This window comes from Lycium barbarum, chromosome 11 (genome assembly GCF_019175385.1).
Source record: "Lycium barbarum isolate Lr01 chromosome 11, ASM1917538v2, whole genome shotgun sequence".
NCBI classification, from domain to species: domain Eukaryota; kingdom Viridiplantae; phylum Streptophyta; class Magnoliopsida; order Solanales; family Solanaceae; genus Lycium; species Lycium barbarum.
In genome coordinates this window covers 28,239,471-28,257,614 of record NC_083347.1, presented here as the reverse complement: position 1 = coordinate 28,257,614, position 18,144 = coordinate 28,239,471, and positions in this window count along the sequence as shown.

Genomic DNA, 18,144 nt, shown 5'->3' with positions numbered 1-18,144 from the left:
CACAGCTCTGCATAGTCCAACCAAAGTTATGTGACTGGCTACGAACTCCTACCATTGTTTCTTGTTGAACTGTACCTCTTTGAAGCCCAATATTCATAGCGGGAAGATACATAATACCCCGAATATCAAACTCATCGTCAGTGGGTGCTTCAACATTAGTAGAGCGTTCAACAGTTGCATACATGTCAAGTGTCGTTATACTGACATGATTGCTAAATATATCAAGACTTCGAATAAATAACGATAAGGAGTCATCGTCCGAAATAAGAGTTTCCTCGTAAATGGGAAATCCCCTAGCCGTAATTGATGTTGGATATCGTCCAGTGATAACCACTGAAAGGTTAGGATCAGTTATGACCATTTTGCTTATGAAAACACGTTGTAAATGATCGTATTTGAGGGAAATTGGAAACCTTTATACGGCTCCCGAACCACGGTTATATCTCACTGAACCTTCTTCGTACACAACTTCACCACGCCAATATAAATTAACTCTTACATAATTTTCCACCATATTATTTTCAACAGAATACAAATGTAAAAATTAATGGAGAATGCAAGAGAGAAGTGGAGAATTCTTGAAAAATGAAGTCTACAAGAGAGAAGTGGAGAATTCAGAGAGATATGCAGAATACAAATCTTAACTGGTATATAAAACAAATGATTCACGGACCTTTGAATGTCATAATGCTGATGTTGAAAAAATTTATTTACTGTTTGATTTTACGAATACATGCTTGATTTGACGATTGCATGACAGATTTGACGACTACATGCATTCTACGCTTTAACAAAAAAAAATTACAAATTATTTTACTATTTTGCTTTTACAGCTGCATGCGTGATTTGACGACTGCACGGATTCTCTGGCGTAAAAAAATTTCAAGAATCAATTATTGCTACGTTGGCCGGCCAACGTTTACCAATCAACAAAATGAATTGTTACAAAACGTAGGCAGGCCAACGTTTTGCAATAAAATCAACTGTTGTAAAATGTTGACCTGCCAACGTTTTGCAACAATTCATTTTGTTGCAAAACGTTGGCAGTTTTGCAGTAATTGATGCATGAAACCTTTTTTATGCACGTTATAGCTGAGAATCTATGCAGTAGTTAAATTTGCCATGTAGTCGTAACATCAAGAATGCAATTGTTTTTGTTGTAAAACATTGACAAGCATTCAAATCTAACCTTTATTTGTTGTAAAACGTTGGCAAGCATTCAAATCTAACCTTTATTCAAAACATAATATGTATTCTTGAAAGATTACATAACTATTGAGATTTTGCCTTCACGAGAGATTACATATCTTGATCAAAACGAACCTCTTCCTCATCAACCAACTGGTGATCCACGGGACCTCGACCCTGTCTGTTACCTGATTGGTGTCCTCTACCATGCACTGCAGGTCTTGGTACATTAGGACATTGACGACGAGGCACTTGCACAGTAGGCGGCTCAACATACTCTGTCGGCGGTGTATAATTTGGAGCGAAACTCAACATCATCCCCAGAGAGGCAGCAGCTATGGACTCTGTATTAATGTGGCTAAACATCTCTGCTAATTCCTTCACTTCATTAGACTTGGTTGGATCTTGGATAGTCTCCTGAGCCAACCTGTACGATTCTTAATGTCCTAAAGCCTTAAAAAATATTATAAGATTTGACAGTGGGCTAAGACACATATAAAGACATCAAACATCTAATGGAATGGAATGTACGTACCAATGCCTCATGCCTGCCTGCCATGTATTGGTATCCTCTATCCACATTATGCGCAGGATTTCCTATGAAAGTGCGCGAGTGATGTCGATACCAACAAAAATACTCTAATAATGACGCTGGGTCTTGAGTTTCATACTCGGCCAGAATTACCCTTTGTCGACGATTTTTCCACAAAAAGTCCATTTGTATATAATTTTGTTGATCCTCCACTATTATAGCATACCGTTTGTCACGTTTGTAATGAGAAGGATCTATCTCAGCACATGGTCCCAGAATATGTTGCTTCCTACCAAACTGTCTGAGAACGCAGTCTACCATGTGCCACTCTCGATAGATCCCACAAATAAGGGGAACCTGCGCCATCCAAATAGCTCGGCCACGCCGACACCACTCAGGGAATCCATTAATGATGACCTCTGAATAAGGCTGCCACACAAACTACGATAGAAAGAACATAAAATTACATGATAATAAAATAAATAAATTACACATAAGCGTAACTATTATATCAAAATGCCATTAACAACCATAATTATGATAAAATACCTGACCATCTGTTAGGTTGTCCAATACATCCCTACATATGGGTAGCACAGCACGTGCCTCATTTTCGCGAGCTTTACGATGAGTCCACTTTCGTGCAAGAGCCGTGTGTGGTTGAAGGGCCCTAGGTGGTGGCTGCATCGGTATAATTCTCTCCCAAGCCCAAACCTATATTAAAATTTTAAAATAAATACATAAAAACCTTATAACTATCAAATAGGACAACCAAATAAAATTATATAATTTTAAAGGTCACGTACCTGCAATAAGGAAATGAACCCACACACATCCTTGGCTTTCTTCAACGAAGCGTGGCATAAACAAGTATACAAATATGACAATGCAACCGCTCCCCAAGCTTGTCTACTCATTGCTCTAAGGTCAAGCATGTCAAGCAAATAGTCTAAATTAAGTAAGTCACCGGACTTATCCGGAAATATTGTGCCGCCACAAAGCCATAGCAAGTACAACCTAACCCGCTGTTGCACAACAATTTCTGGGGTCTGATCTGTAACGTTATCTAAGCCTCTAATATATTCAATTAATTTATTTACTTCTAACCTACTAACACCATTAAAAAAAAATCCAGACCGGGTACCCAACCAATAAGCTCATGGATTAATTGTTGTCACCCAACAATACTTATATTTCTAGCATTAACATCATTCAAGGGATTACCATCAACAACCATGCCAAACATGAGTCAATATCTTGTAATGTGATGGTCGCCTCACCCGTACGCAGATGAAAGGTGTGCGTCTCAGGACGCCATCTCTCTATAAGTGCAGTGATGACTGCCCAATCATATGATACACATCCTACCCGTACTACTCCCCTAAATCCACACAGGCCAAAGTAGTCAAGGATGCGAGGATGAAAAGGATGACGCTTCACGTGCTTCCAAAATTCGGTATCCGCGCGGCGTGGAAACAGACATCCGGTCGGTCCTCTCAGGGCACCATCCCACACAGCCTGTTATTGATGCTTCTCCTAGAGTGTTAACACATCGTACACTTCTGGCCCCGGATATAGGCATACCCGTGGAAGCTCCATACCTTAGAAAAAAAAATTGAAGTCCAGATCAAGCTATTTGGAGTAACTTACTATTAAAAAAAAAATTATTCCAATTTTAGCAGAACAAATATGCACTGGCTAGATAAAGCCAACTTCCATACGCCTTATTTAGAAACCACTGATAGTGGACCACATTAATACCTATAAGGTATAGACAAAATAATTGTCCACCCACTTAGACTTAGGTCCCATATAATAAAGCATTATCATGACATTTTAAGTATCTTTTTTTAGGGCTACTGAGGCATCAATTAAGTTTCACTTTTCTGGCTATATAAATATCACATTAAAGGTACAATGAACAACAATTAGTTATTCAGATCTTTTAAATAACAATCTACAAAAATAACAATAACATAACAACAAATTTCTTCAAAAGTGCTACTAAACAAATCGGACCTTTTATATAATAATGCTTCTAACAATCATATCTTAAGTTCAAATTAAAATAACACAAATAAGACAAACATATATCTTATACGTATTAAAATAACAATTAAGATATATAAGACAAACAGATATCCTACATCTACTATAAATATACAATATTATATGAGTTAGAAAAAATACCTTAATTTAGATAGCAACAAAAGATAAAGATGAAGAAGTTGCTCCAAAAATTAGACTGTAACGCAGGGTTTAAAAAGAAAATAAATGGAGGAGAAGGAAAAGGAAAAGGAGACGGAGACGAAGATGAAATTCTGTAACTTCAAAAGGAAAGAGGAAGAGGCGGAGGAGAAAGGAGAAAAATTAGGGCAACAATTTTATGAGTCGTGGACAGTCCCACGTTTTACAGATATATGTTGTAAAACGTGGACTGATCCACGTTATACAAAATTATTTGTATAATGTGGATCAGTCCACGTTATACCATTAAATAATTTTTTATTTTTTGTTGTGATTTCTGATAATGAAGAAAAAATTTGGGGTATAACATGGAGGAGTCCACGTTATACCCGTTTTGGTATATTTCTGAAAGGTAGCCCCCTTTTAGTTTATATCGTGTATTTTTATACCCTTTAGGCTCCGGACTCCTAAACTTACTCGCACCAACCATTTCACTATTACTCCTTTAACCATATGATCTGACAAATTTTTTTAATAAATTCCAGATTTGCAAGGGCCTGAACGATTAACGAGGTTACGAATTGAGACTTATTTGATTGAAACACGTATGACTTAAATTTTTTATAATGTGTCACAATTATTGTCAGCTTGAGCAAAGGATACTAATCGCCATGTGAAATATGTTACTTCACTCTCTTATCATCGATCAATGAAGTTTTTAAGGATAATTGATGGCACTGTCTGCACTCAACCATTGGACTTTATGAAGAACATTATCTCCACTGCATAGCTTTTTCTTCCTTCGTGGTCAAATTTGATGATATGCTTTGGCGATATTATCTACTCCCTCCATTTCTAATGAATATTTAGAATATGACGCACCCTTAAGAAAGTCAATTAGAGACATTAATCAAAGGGTAATTTGTCAATAATATCCTTTTGCTTTTTCTCAAACTTTTCTTAAATCTAGATATCGTCAATATTTGGGATTTGATTATAGTTGAAAAATTTATTAAAGAAAAGGGTAATTTTGAAAAATATTAATTAATAGGTCTTTGAACTTTAAAACTCATTCCTTTCGGACCATAAAAAAAGTGTCAAAAACTCATTTATGTTAAAATGGAGGGAGTATTAAATAAAAAACCTGCTACGTGATTGAAATCGAAAAGATTGAACAAATGATCCAACTGCATAACTTTTTCTGTTCTACTACTTTCGTGACTGTGCCAATTGATGTAGCATCCTCTGCCTTTATCTGTTTCTAAGCTTCAGTATAAGCAGTAAAATATTCGCACATGCCGTGTCACTGTTCCCAAAACCAAATTCTACTTGCAACAATTTGTTTTAATTAAATCCCGAAATAGCAAGATGCACCTCCTGAATGATTAAATTAGGTAACAGAGTAGAATCTTCCACAGTCCACATTGCAATTATTTCATAAAGAAAAAGGACAAAATTCTTTTGATCCATTGCAATTAATTCTTAAACGAATAATTTTCAAGAATAAGACAATTACATGTGTGGTCTCCTCAGAATTAACACCAAAGTGAACAAGACCAGTTCACTTATTAGGATGTCCAATTTCTTTAGGACAAAGCCATTAGCACCGATAAACATGATCTAACGGTTCAAATTGAACAAAAAAACATCTTACTCCCACAGTACAGTTGCAGCCACTTAAAAAAAAAAAATTCAGCCACTTGTCACGACCCAATTTAATTAAGTCGCGCGGGCACCTACCTTTCTCATCTCAGTAGGCGAACCCTCAACCCAACAATGGTAAAAACAAGAATAAATGATTAAATACGCGGAAGAGATAAAATCACGTAAGTCTGACGATATAATATAGAAATATGCGAAAGTAAGGAAAATACACCCTAGAGTCTGGTCTAACCATACAAGAGTATCTAACTAGAATCTACAAGTCTGGTATATCAATAATACATCGAGTCTGAATATGTCTCGGAATAGAAAATAAGACATAAATAAAGAAGAGCCTTCAAGGCAGCGGATGTCTCGTGTTCACCCTGTAGACTCTAAACTCTTGAAGGGACTATCAGCCGCGAGAAACAGAGGTCGATTCCATCTGGAATTCTACATTCATAAAAGAATGCAGCTAGTGCAGGTTAGTACAAAACCACAATACTGGTAAGCATCATAGGCCGACCAAGTTTAGCTAACATAATCCAAACAATAATGTAAGATAAACAGGTAAATCAACAAGTATAAGTTAACACAAGCCAAAAACCAAGTACACGTCATCACCTGGCTGCAGCATCTAAACTCAAGTGTGCCAAGTCTCAATATTTTCAATCTGAATCCAAATACACAAGTACATCATCAGAATGTCACAATAGAAGCCATAATGCAATGCAATGCAATGATGTATGGAATGTGAATGCAATGCAATGTTGTGTACACATGTACTCTGGACGAAAATCTCGACGTCTCGATAGCACAACCCATGGGGGACCCGTGAAGTCCATGTACCACTTGTTCCGGATCTTTTCCCAACGGTAACAAGACTCCGGATCTTTGCCCACAGAGGATTTTCATCAATACAACCCATGGAGAATCCGCGAAGTCTATGTACCACTCGTTCCGGATCTTTGCCCAACGGTAACGAGTTTTCGGATCTTTGCCCACAGAGGATCTTTATCAAATCATATCATATCATATAAAATCACATCACCCGGAACCATTTCCCATCGGGCATTTAAAATATTTTCTCTTATAAATACCATAAGTCTTTCATTAATCAGTTCCAAACCATTTCCATCATGTATGAATGTATGGACGCATAAATGTTAAATCAATGCAATAAATTCCCACGAATATGCTATGGAAGCCACATACACTATAAGCCGATCAAGACTTATATAAATCAACTTAACAATAAGCATGGTCAATCAATGAAATCCAGTACCAAGCATGGGTACGCCAACAATATCATGAAAAGGCTACACAAGCCATATAGAACACTATCCTCGTATCAAATATCAACAAGTAAGATACCGCAATATCATGATCAAGATATATCAACAGACTCTAATGTCTACTATCTCCACGTGGTATTAAGTTAACAATAATAGAACGAGACAATCACAACACAACGGGGTGGCTAACCCCAATCACACAATAGGGTCCAACTTAAGAAAATATCCAACCCAACTTTATACCCGAAGGTTTACATGCATTCTCCGACAATATCGTCTAAATATATACTTTGCTAAACGAAGTGGTAAACCGTAACCTACCTGGAAGGCCGAACAACAACATCACCAACAATCACACCTTAGCTTTTCCTTTTCTTTGACCCTCGAGATCAAGAAAGTCTCATGGAAGAAACTTGAAGAACAACCTTGAATTCTCCCAAATCCAAGCTTTCAAGATGAGAGAAACCCCAAACAACATTAATAGCAAAAACGCCAAGCTGTTCTGCCTCGTTTTTGGTGCCAAACGATCCCAAAACCCTCTTTTAATGCCTCCAATTGATTCCTTATGAAATTTCACTCAAGTTAGGCTTTTGAACCACTCTGTTTGACCTTATAATGAATGAGATAAGTTGGTTTCAATATTTGGAAGAATGCAGATTTTTAAATATGAATTCAATGGCAATTTCGTAATTAATCTAAAAAAATCTGTCAACCCAATTCTTAGTAAAATGACCATAATTCCCTCATACGATGTCGAAACTCGATGATTTCAGTTGCTATGGTTCCGAAATTACGATACGGATATAATGGTTCATTCGAAACACAAAGCAAAGACCGTTTGCTCAATATGGTACCCTTTATGCTCAAATCGACGTCAAAACCGAAAACAATCACCATACAACCCAAACTTATCCAAAACTCATCGAAATCTAACCAAACTTTGTGGACATGTCCAAAATCATCATACAAGCTTATTGGAACTTTTAAAACATTGACACGGGATCATATTGACCCGATGTTGACCGTGGTCAACTCCAATTCTAATTTAACCAGTTTATCAACCAATGACCCAAATCACACCCGAACCCTTCGGGAACCAAACCAATGACACCACTAAATCATAAATCACGCTCCAGACCTAATGAAACTATTGAAATTTGATTATGGGCACGTTTACCCAAAAGTCAACTTCGAGTCAAATGATTTTCGCTTTAAGGCCAAATTTTTTAAAAGTCATTCCAAAACCCAAAACGATACCTGGGGAACTGTCCCACTGGTCCCCGCGGGTCAAAATAGTACTAACAAGGCTTAGGGATGAATCAGCGGGGGAAAAAAATGGTAAAAATGCAATAACGACCAAACGGGTCGTTACACACTTATGCTTGCTTCAGGTTAGGCTGTTTACATCACACCTTTTGGAGTACCGTGTCACGCCCCGAAACACAACACTCGGTGCCTTACTACATGTGACCGAGCGAATCACATGGCTTGCTGAATCATCATAAGGCATACATGACCGGAATATAGCATGGAAACATGACCTGAGTGAAACACGGCACTCGGTGCCTTACTACATGTGACCGAGCGAACCACATGACTTGTTGAATCATCATGAGGCATACATGAGCGGAATATAGCATGGGAACATGATGGGCACCAATAAAACATGATAAGTCATAATATTTAATAAGATGCTTGTTTAAAAAGAGAGTGCGGAAGTATCATAACTGAGCCAAAAGCAAGTTATTCTACTCTGAGTATCTAACATGACATAACTGACTGACTAGTCCATGAAACCTCTAATCATGAGTCTGAACTGCTAAAAAATACTTACTGGGACAAGGCCCCCAGCATACCTTTAATACATAGATGATATAAAGTAAATAACTGACTAAACCCCGAAGGAGATGGGGCTCACCAATGAGCTGATACGTGCAAATCCTACTGAGCAGATGCATCATCCTGTAAATTCGTACCTGCATCGTGAAATGTAGGCCCCCGGGCAAATAAAAGGGGACGTCAGCACATTGAATGTACTGGTATGTAAAGCAGCTGAAAGAATAAGCATGGCACAAGAAGTCACAATGGTAAAAGATGAAACTGAAACTGAAACCTGGCTGTGAGCATGAATATGGATACACATATATAAATAACATGAGTAAAATATCTATGGGAGAGCATTAGTATGATCGCCATCTAACCACCACGTTAGCACTTAACGTCTGATCTCTGTCCGATCAGCTAAGCCATCTTGTACCTTGCCAGGGTACAAGACATGAACATGACATGAATGGATCCAAATCCCTCAATGGGGAAAATATGAAGGAATCGTCCGACTGGGCGGAGCGATCCTTATCCTATATTGGCATATGTAGTTTCAGGTATGAAACCTTCTCGGTAATCTGTGCAACTCTCAAATACATGAACATGGATATAGTTGGCTTCATGAGTTATACAAATTGCTGGTAAACATGATTCTTGCTTTGTATTATAACATGCAGGTGATATACAATATAAATTGTATGAAAACATGACGACATGTAGGATTTTTAGGAATTTAAGCATAATAATTCATATCTAGCATATAAGGAGCCACAAATTCAAAGTATAGGTTTTCACGAATTATGGACAGATTCTCAATAACCAAAAGGGACTATTAAGAATACAATAACGAAGTAATCATACAAACATAGTATGTCATGGTACATGTACTTAGAGTTATCATCAACATGGATAAAATCCTAGTTTTGGTGTAACTTGTATAATCATGGAAGAACGTGGGGTGGGGAAGAATAAAGATGTTCCCACACGTGGATACAAACCCTACATACCTGGTAATGCTCCAAAACTTGTAGTAGAATTCCAACAGATTAAACCTTGAGCCTTGACATAGGTTTTCTTGAAAACCCTAGGTTAAGAATGATGAACTCTTATTTAGAAATCATGGATACATGTTAGAATTCACTTGGAATGGTTGGAATAGTCTTATCTTATTGTTTTGGATTGTTGGGAGAAGAAAACCTTCGTGTTAGGGCTTGGGAGTATGAAAAACAGAATAAAAAGGCTGAACTGGGTATTTATACTTAACTGGGTCGGGGCATTATACGGTCCGTATAAAATTATACGGTCCGTATAAACTTACCGTATATAACAATGGTCAAAATACCAGAAACTGGGAATTTCAAATGTGTTTTACGGACCTAAAATACGGTCCGTGTAATATTATACGGACACAAAGTATGGTCCGTATAATATTTTAGAACTTTGACAGAAACTGAAATTTTTCCACATGTGTAACACAGACTGATTATACAGTCCGTATAACTGGTCGTATAAATGGGATTTTGCTAAACTGAGACGAATTTATTTCCCACACTTCTCATTTCGTCTTCTAAGTCTCAAATCATGAACGTAACCTAGTTTAAAGGTACGAGATGTTACATACCGCCCTTCCCTGAATGTTGCTAATGCGAAATGCTTTGTGTACCTGACTGCCCTTTAATCGCAAGGTTGCCATGTAGAGGCAGTCAACAAAGACAAATCCTTCCAACCCAACTTCAAACACCCATTTTCCTCAACCAAAGTATACCCTCTTGGAAACATCCCTAGCAACAAACTAGCTTGTGCAGCTGGAGTACCCGATAATGAAACGGGCAAAAAACCGACCCGTTTCAACTCATCACCCCATCTTTCTACAGGTACCTCCCCAGTCCTCTTGGGCCCACCTACAGCTAAAATATTCCTAATTTTACTACCAAACAATTATTGTTCCACCATATGCCTCTCTACACTCTCCTCACTTAATCCATCCCCTAATGCATCAAATAAAGCTGAATAATAATGCAATGCCTCAACAAACCGGCCCCAAAAATTCGAGTTTGCGACTTAAATGACCCAAAAAGTGAGTTTGTGCACCAAAATAACCCATAAAAAGAAAAAAGTTACCAAAGTATCTTTTGCGCAGTAATTTAGTGCGCAATAGGGGTTTACTAAAACGCCCCACATTTTCCCCACCCGACGGTCCCCCCATATATATTTTTTTAAAATGCCATTAAAGCACAAAAACCCGAGGTCCCACATTCAAAAAAACATCATTTTCGTGTTATTTTTTAACCCTAAAGTCAATATTCTTAGTATATTCAAGTCAAGGAACAAGTTTCAAAGCTTGAATTTCGGAATAAAGCGGCGTAGAACTCGATTTCAAAAACAACCTTTAATCCCGGTATTTTACTATGAATTTTCTATTACATTGTTAAAAATATTATTATCCTAAGCAAGATTAATGTTTAATAGTTGCAGATTTCGAAAAAAAAAATATTACGCAAGAAAACAGCGCGCAATAGGGCTGTCCAGTGAGTTTTTTTCATTTTTAATTTTTTTTTTGTTAATTATTTGTTAATTGTTTGATTAGCTAATTGTAAATTATTTTATAAGGATATGTTAATCTTTAATTATTTGTTAATTGTTTGATTAGCTAATTGTTAATTATTTGATAATGATATGTTAATCTTTAAATTTTTGTTGATGATTTGTTAATTGTTTGATTATAGGAAAATATACTAATCTCCTAATAATATATTTATTTATAAAAAAAATTAATCCATGTTAATTATTAATGTGCTAATTAGTTATCTAATTTTATGTGCTGATCTAACTTTTTTTTTTTTTTGCTAATTAGTTATCTAATTTTATGTGCTAATTATTTATCTAATTTATGTGTTAATGTGATAATTAGTGGTCTAATTAATTATCATATATTGAGGAGCCTCAGCAGCTCAGATGGTATCGGCTGGAGTTGACTAGGCTCACTGATTTCGTGCCGGACGAGCATGATTTTTGGGGATATACTCGGGTGTCGTTGGTTTCCCTCTGTACTTACTTGCGCCTCATAGACATCCAACATCCTATTACGAAGGACGCGCCTCAGGTGGAGGTCGATCGTCGTGCCCGTCTATACTTACTCATCATATTCAGGGGCAGAGGCAGATCCAGGTTTTAAATTCTATGGGTTCAATCTTAAGACTTTTAGTATTGAACCCATTATATTTTTAAGGTTATGGGTTCATATCTACTATATATTATAATTTTAATACTTTTTTACACATAAATTTATGCTCCGCGTCGAAAGTTAGGGGTTCAACTGAACCCCCATTTATAATGCTGGATACGCCCCTGTTCGGAGGCATCTTGTTCCCGAACACATCGGGTTCCCATGTGAGCTTACGGTATTTGCTATATATGGAGGATCTGGGCCAGTTGGGATGTTATAGGTGGGGAGCTGCTGTTATCGCTTACCTGTATCGATCACTATGTCGAGTCAGATACACGGATTAGATATCCCCAGTTTTTCAGTGATTCAGATATCTCTTCTTTCTTTCATGTTCGAGGACGAACATGTGTTTAAGTAGTGGATGATGTAACGACCCGTCGGGTCATTTTGGTTGTTTTCTGGTTTTTATCTATTTTGCCCTTATGGACCCGCCCCTTTTCTTGTTTTGGTTCGTTGTGTAGTGGGCTTGGTTGGCACAATTCCTGAGGTGGTTGAAATACCTTTAGTTGGAAAATTTACCAAGTTAAAGAATCTTTATGTGTTGGGTTGACTTTAGGCATCATCGGGGGTAATTGTGACATTTTGGGAATTTCATCGGTTCCATTAACTCCAGAACGTCGAATATAGGCTGATTGTGTATTTGGTCCAATTCCCGAGGGTCTTGGGGGCATTTTGGTCATTTGGTTGGAAAGTTGGTCTTTGGCCGTTCGGGGTCGACTTGGTCAACCAGACCTCTTTTGGGAATTCCGAGTGTGCGAGTGAGGTCGTATTGCGTTTTCACATATATCTGCATATTTGGTTTGTATCTGGGAGGTTCCGGGAGAGTCTTGGGATTTCGGGTTGTGAGAGTCAAAAATCAGATTTTTGGCTGGTTATGGTGTATGCTGAAACAAACCCGAAATAACTAGTTCACACACAAGGAAACTGACTTGTAGTATTGAAATTACTAAACAGAATTACTAGGAAATAGCAATGGAAATTACCTAGAAGAACTGATAAGAAGAAGGGGATGAGAGTCAGAGAACGGGAGATGAGAGACGCAGACTTTGTCGAAGCATCACAATACGCATAACCGTTTCCTTCAACCCCTGGTCCCTTTTAACCTCTTGCTAATTGGGCCTGAAACCCAAATAAAACTCTCCAATATTTTACTCAGCCCAATAATTCCAATTGAATCGCTCTCATTCACCACTTCTAGCCCATATGCCCTTATAAAGTTAGCTTGGTTCACAACAATACTCTCTTCCTCAAAAAGAACCTTGTCCTCATGGTTCGAGTAAAGCCACACTGACATTAACATGGTAATTTTGTCCAGGCTTGGATGTTTGTCGAGAGTTGTTGCTCTAGTGTGAAGATAAAACCAAGAGCTGTCAACCTTAAAGACTGATAAATCAATTTCAGTGGCCTTTGCAGATTCTAAACTACCAACATGAATAACAGAAGCCACAACTCCTACAATTACCTCCGGCTCCTTCTTGTTAAATCCAAAAAATTCCAGTACCTTCTTTATATCTAGAGAGCAGTGAGCATCAATAACAGTGACTAATTCATAGTAATAAATATAGTGCTTAAGGATTGTAGTAGTTTCATTCATACAAGCACCACCGTGCCCACTAATAAAGATAGAATAGCTTTTGTCCTTACTAATCACTTCCCAGCTGGTAGTTAAAGAAGCAATATTAAGTGAAGCTAAAATCACCAATTCAACCTCAGTTGGCCACTTTGCATGGACATGGGCATACATATCTCTTAAAATTACAAACAGAACGAATATCTAGTAAGTAGTTTCATAAGCTATAATCTGTCCATCAAAAGGGTCGGCCATGGAGAAACGCCATTGCAATGGAATTGATATAAAATTGATAAGCACTTTTGATGTCAAATGATGAAGATCAAAGTTGTTGACAGAGAGAGGCTCATTGCATATAAACAGATTAGTTATGGCTTTTGAGATTGCCTCAAGAACACCATCCCTGTCTTCAAGAATTATTACATAGAAAGTACCTCCTCCAGGATCAAAGACTATATCCATTTCCAAAGTAACTTGGCCTCTCGAAAATTTCCCAGTTTGCCCAACTTTGACACCAGAACGGACTTTTTTAAAAAAAAAAAAAAAAAAAGAAAACCACCATAGGTGGTATTTTATTCAAAATAAAATAGTCTGTACAGCATACCAAACAGGTTGGAAAATAAAGAAAACAAAACAAAACATGCAGAACTAACAACATAAACAAGCTAATCAACTAGAAACTCCTGGAAACTTGACTTTCCTCCAATATTCACACCTCAGAACTCTCACCAGGTGTATGGATTTTAGTCTGTGAATTTTCTTCTAGGATCCAGGTTTGTAGTTCATATGGCTTCTATAGTTGTCCTATTGCGTTATGAAGTGGAAATGCCATGCAAAATGAATCAAAACACCCTCTATATATTAGTTAACATCCTTCACATAGGGAATGAGTATGAAACACACTAATACCACCCTACATGAGATCTATTAACTAGTATAGAAGATGTGAAATATAAGATCTCTGGCATTCTATAAATAGTTGCAGATCATGATGTCTGCATAAGTGCACAAACTGTACTATGAGTTTCTGCAAATGTCGTATCAAATCCCCCTGTCCCTTGTGTATCTGATTCTTAAGTTTGGGACTTGAGCTTTATCCATATTGATCAATTTCTTGCTGCATTAGGTAAATCCTGAAAGTTATGAAACTGTGCTATACCTGCAAAATCAAAAGCTAAGTTAGTCGAAAAATCTGCCACTGCATTTCCTTTTCAGCGAAGAAGCAATATGTGGTAAACGCACCACTATTAAAATATCTTCATCATGGTCTACGCCCTCATTATATTTTCCATGCTCAACGTCAGGCATTATTTCATCCGAAGACAATTCACCTGTTGGAATATCATCCTCATTCTCCATAAGAAATTTATCTAGATATAGATCCGCAAAAGTCTCCGGTTCCATGAGCAAGTCAGCAAGATACATGTCTTCCAAGGTCACAATTTCAATTTACCGTTCACTAGAGCTATGATCAAGAGTAGTTGCATTACCGTACCTCTCCTACAGTTCTCTTTGGGGACGCCCATCGAACAGTTGGATTCCGTTGCTTTCAGTACATGTAGCTTCTTCGTCGGTAATTTCAACCGGGGTATTTGATTGCACATCAACAAATACTGTGGGACAACAACTATTTAACATTTCGTCGAACACCTTGTTAACACCTAAGTTTTCACCTCTCATAATTTATTTTAATTACTCAGAGCTCTTGGATGACAAGCAAGATGAATCATGCATCTTAGAGATCAAAATAACTTTATAAAATTGCTTAGGTTAATATTTTTACTCCTTTAAATTGATAAAACAATTTCTAGGATGTTATAGCTCATTTAGGAATTAATTAGTACATTTTGTGACATTTATGAGGTATTTGTTAAATTTAATCAAAGAAAAGCAATTTTAAAATAATAATTTATTCAAATGTCTAAATTGTCAAAAGTCAAATTAGCAAATACATTATTCCCCTTAATCCAAGGAGTTTGAGTAATTAAAATAATTGACCATTTTACCCCTTAATCTTTAATTTTGTGTAATTGTATGATTTGTTAAAATTATTCATAATTGTCTATAAATGTTTTAATTAGGCTAACTAATCAATTAGAGGGTCACTATTGGTTTTAATTATTTAATTTTTTACATTATGGCCACAATTGAACCAATCAATTCATGATTGAGGTAATTGGGGTCATTCTTGCAAATTTGGCCTCCTGGTGACTTTAATTAAGATGGCCAAATTAATTTGGCTCGAATTAGTTAAGGTCATTAATGTGATTGATCTTTAATTGACTAATTTAGCCAAAAGTGGTCGTAATTGCAATAATCAATTAGATTTAAGGCTATATTCGCGAAATTGAGCTTGTTTACGCAATTAGACATATTTTTAAATTAATTAATAAGTTAATTACGTCCCAATTTGTTTATAATTAAAATACTATGGTTGATAATCGATATTCTTGGTATTTGTCCATGTGTTAAACTACCCGTGTTACCCCCACGCACGTTTATACATTTAGATATACATAATATACATTATATATATATATATATATATATATATATATATATATATATATATATATATATATATATATATATATATATATATATATATATATATATATATATATAAGTAGGAAGCTCCTATCTTCAAAGTTAGATTACTATTTTATCCCTACACTAAATTAAAATCTAATTAAATATCTAATTAATTAAAAGTTAAAAGACCAAAATAGCCACGTAAAAATTATGGACTCTTTTACCCTTTTAAAAAATATCCTTCTATTTGGCAACTAAGTCCAAAAATGCAATTTCAATGTTTGTTATAGGCTTTTGAAGTCTAAGTCGTAATGTTCAGAAAATTTATTTTGATTCACTCAACAAGTCAAACATTAAGAATTAGTACATTGTATGAGGTATCCTTTAAAGATGTAGCTATCAATATTTATAAATTAATCTTTAAAGATACCTCATACAACGTACCCATTAATAGTACCATTCACCCCAAGAAACTACTCCTATAGGGGATTGAAGAGGCAGAAGTTACGTTTGGGCCTTTGGGGGAAAGGAAGTGAAAAGGCCGAGGGCTGTTTGCATCAATTTTTGTGGCTTTAGTCTTCTTTTGTGGAAGCTCATTCATTCTCATTTGATTTGCGATATCATTTCAAAATTATCCCTTTGTTACTTTAGATTTTGTTACACTTGATTATTTGATGGGTTCCAAAGTAAAATGAATACTTTGGCATCTGGAACATAACTAGCTCATCCGTCATATATAAAATTTGTGATAGTTGCACATTTTCTTTTCATTACAATTCATAAATTTCATGTAGGTGAGTTAAGGCCAGATGCTTTTTTATTTCGTTTTTGTCTTCTTTTTGATATTATTTGTACATTTGGAGGTCTTATCAAATTATAGATTTTCGATTACTTAGCTTTTTTATAATTATCTTCGTCATGTTGACCATTGTCGTCATCCTCACTATCTTCAATTAATCTAATTCTTCGAGAGGTAACTTTGAATTCTAAATCTCCTTGCAGGTTAACAAGTCCATGGGATTCTCCCGAATCACAAATCTTAAGCCGTTCTTTCAAGGGAGTGTTACTTGTCTTGGTGAAAAGGTGATCATATCATATTTTATATTATTTCTTGGTAAAACTTAAGATGTCTAGCATATCATTAATTTTTTAAGGCAACGAATCTTCGTATATTATACCACCAATATTATTTTAATGTACCATGTATCATTATTTAAGCAGATAGTGTTTCAACTTTATCTTTCAAATATTGGACTGTATTTCAGTTAATTGTTACTCTTTATTTGAAGTATTAGTATATTATTCATTCTTTTTAATAAGAAGGTTTTTGTTACTTTCTTTTCGTAAAGTAATTATTGGTACTTTGTAGTCTCATTTTGATTCGTCAAGGTTCACATATTTGGTATCATCTATTTTATGATGAATACTGTTTAATTTACAAAATTAAATATTAATATTTTTTAATAGAATATGTGATAACTTTTAAAACAGTATTAACAAATTAAAATGTTTAAAATGGAATTGTACCAGCACACATTTGCTTAAAATACTATTAAAAGATAAAGGCGATGATAAAGAAGAGGAAAATAATAACGATCAGAAAGTTAATTGTAACTTTTTGCAACTGGAAAGATAATAGATTTTGAAAGAAAATAAAAAGCTGAATTGCTCCTAAAATAGTACTAAATAAAAATTGAAAGCAAAAGGCTTCAATAAGTAATGAGAATTACTAATGGATAACATTTGACTTATCAGCTGGGGATTCTTTTTTCCTATTCTCCCCCTTCGCATAAGATTTACTAACAAAAGATGAGTATAATTACTTTTAGTCATGTACATCCACCATATTGACTTATATTTGCCGAACATGTCCACACTGAAAGTTTTGTCATGACAGCTTAGCTTAATCAAAACGGCATAGTGAAACATACGTCAAAAATATTTTTATAAGGAAGTATTAATTGGGAAGCAATCATTTCAACATATGCATGTTTATATCTAATAACATCAATATTAATATTTATACATTCTACCTACCTAACTACATCCGTGAGTTGAACAGCTAATTATTGTTTTACAGTTATTTGTCAAGTTGGTCGAATTAGTTCATCATTTATGTTTTCGAGCTTGTATTTGTCACTTTCAAGTT